A 2,803-nucleotide genomic window follows, 5' to 3' on the forward strand; every position below is an offset into this window, starting at 1 on the left:
AGTGTCTTCTATGGAGAGAAGGTGATTGAGAGACAAGCTTTCTAGGACTTCTGTTGATGGGTTCTAATGAGGTCTCAATACACTTCCTTTATTAGGTACCAAACAAAGTATGTTGGTAGTTTATAATATAGTCTCACGTTTTGCTGAAAAGAGCTCTTTTTCCTTGCAAATAAGCAAAGACATTAAGAAATGTAATTTTTTAAAAAAAGTGTTATCCATTAACCTGTGCTATTTTTAAGTAGAATGGTGTTTTGACAGTTGATCCATTTTAATTGGATTGCAGTGCATTAGTGTTGCACAGCTTTTCCTTTGTTTTTCCATTTGTTTATTTGCTTTTTAATTGGAAAATCATAATCTACTACTTCATGTAATTCACCTTAAAAAAAAAGCATCAACAACTTGTGTTCCTCGAGAAAACTAGGACTTAGAGGAATTTACAGGTAGTAAATTCTACTAATTGGGAGAGGGGTTATATATGAGGTCCCATTGCTTGGAAGCTAAAAGAACAAGCTCTAGATCCAGGTTACTAGGGTGTGAATTCTGATCTATTCTCACTAAGATTGTTAGGTCAAACAATCTAATTAACCACTCTTTTGCTTAGTTTGCTTATCTATAAAATGTGAATAAAAATAAACTTAAGTTACATGGATTATATAACAGAAGAATGCCTGGGTACTCGCTTCGGCAGCACATATACTAAAATTAGAACAATACAGAGAAGATTAACATGGCCCCTGCACAAAGATGACACACAAATTCGTGAAGTGTTCCATATTTTTAGACCTAATTGATATCTATAGGACATTTCACCCCAAAACAATCAATTTCACCTTTTTCTCAAGTGCACATGGACCCTTTTCCAGAATAGATCACATCCTGGGCCATAGATCTAGGGAGCCTTGGTAAGTTTAAAAAAATTGAAATCATTCCAGTCATCTTGTCTGACCACAATGCAGTAAGATTAGATATCAATTACAGGAAGAAAAAAAGACTATTAAAAATTCAAACATATGGAGGCTAAATAGCATGCTCTGAATAACCAACAAATCATAGAAGAAATCAAAATATTCGTAGAAATGAGTGAAAATGAAAACACAACAACCCGAAACCTATGGGACACCGTAAAAGCAGTGCTAAGGGGAAGGCTCATAGCATTACAGGCTTACCTCAAGAAACAAGAAAAAAGTCAAAGAAATAACCTAACTCTACACCTAAAGCAACTAGAGAAGGAAGAAATGAAGAAGCCCAGAGTCAGTAGAAGGAAAGAAATCTTAAAAATTAGGGCAGAAATAAATGCAAATAAACAAAAGAGACCATAGCAAAAGTCAACAAAGTTAAAAGCTGATTTTTTGAAAAGATAAACAATTGACAAACCGTTAGCAAGACTCATTAAGAAATAAAGGGAGAAGAACCAAATCAACAAAATTAGAAATGAAAATGGAGAGATCACAACAGACAACACTGAAATACAAAGGATCATAAGAGACTACTACCAGCAGCTCTATGCCAATAAAATGGACAACTTGGAAGAAATGGACAAATTCTTAGAAAGGTATAACTTTCCAAAACTGAACCAGGAAGAAGTAGATCTTAACAGACTCATCACAAGCATGGAAATCGAAACTGTAATCAGAAATCTTCCAGAAAAAAAAACTCAGGACCAGGTGGCTTCACAGCTGAATTCTACCACAAATTTAGAGAAGAGCTAACACCTGTCTTATTCAAACTCTTCCAGAAAATTGCAGAAGGTAAACTTCCAAACTATGAGGCCACCATCACCCTAATTCTAAAACCAGACAAAGATGCCACAAAAAAAAAAGAAAATTACAGGTCAATATCACTGATGAACATAGATGCAAAAATCCTTAACAAAACTCTAGCAAACAGAATCCAACAACATATTAAAAAAATCATACATCATGACCAAGTGGGCTTTATCCCAGGAATGCAAGGATTCTTTAATATCCACAAATCAATCAATGAAATACACCACATTAACAAATTGAAAGATAAAAAACATGATTATCTCAAAGATGCAGAAAACACCTTTGACAAAATTCAACATTCATTTATGATAAAAACTCTCCAGAAAGCAGGAATAGAAGGAACATACCTCAACATAATAAAAGCTACATATGACGAACCCACAGCAAACATTATCCTCAATGGTGAAAAACTGAAAACATTTCCCCTAAAATCAGGAACAAGACAAGGGGGCCCACTCTCACCACTACTATTCAACATAGTTTTGGAAGTTTGGCCACAGCAATCAGAGCAGAAAAAGAAGTAAAAGGAATCCAGATAGGAAAAAGAAGTGAAACTCTCACTGTTTGCAGATGACATGATCCTCTACATAGAAAACCCTAAAGACTCTACCAGAAAATTACTAGAGCTAATCAACGAATGTAGTAAAGTTGCAGGATATAAAATTAACACACAGAAATCCCTTGCATTCCTATACACTAACGATGAGAAAACAGAAAGAGAAATTAAGGAAACAATACCATACACCAATGCAACAAAAAGAATAAAATACTTAGGTGTATATCTACCTAAAGAAACAAAAGACCTATACATAGAAAACTATAAAACACTGATGAAAGAAATCAAAGAGGACACAAACAGATGGGGAAATATACTGTGTTCATGGATTGGAGGAATCAATACTGTGAAAATGGCTATACTACCCAAAGCAATCTATAGATTCAATGCAATCCCTATCAAGCTACCAAGGGTATTCTTCACAGATCTAGAACAAATAATTTCACAATTTGTGTGGAAATACAAAAAACCTCAAATAACC

At 34.4% G+C, this 2,803-nt stretch overlaps 1 non-coding gene across 1 annotated transcript; it reads left to right on the forward strand.

Moving 5' to 3' along the window:
- Positions 1-672: 672 nt before the first annotated feature.
- LOC139036404 (U6 spliceosomal RNA) lies at positions 673-779 on the forward strand. Its single transcript, XR_011489196.1, has one exon. It is a non-coding gene; the product is annotated as a U6 spliceosomal RNA (small nuclear RNA).
- Positions 780-2,803: the final 2,024 nt, after the last annotated feature.

Source organism: Odocoileus virginianus, chromosome 8 (assembly GCF_023699985.2).
Source record: "Odocoileus virginianus isolate 20LAN1187 ecotype Illinois chromosome 8, Ovbor_1.2, whole genome shotgun sequence".
Classification (NCBI taxonomy): domain Eukaryota; kingdom Metazoa; phylum Chordata; class Mammalia; order Artiodactyla; family Cervidae; genus Odocoileus; species Odocoileus virginianus.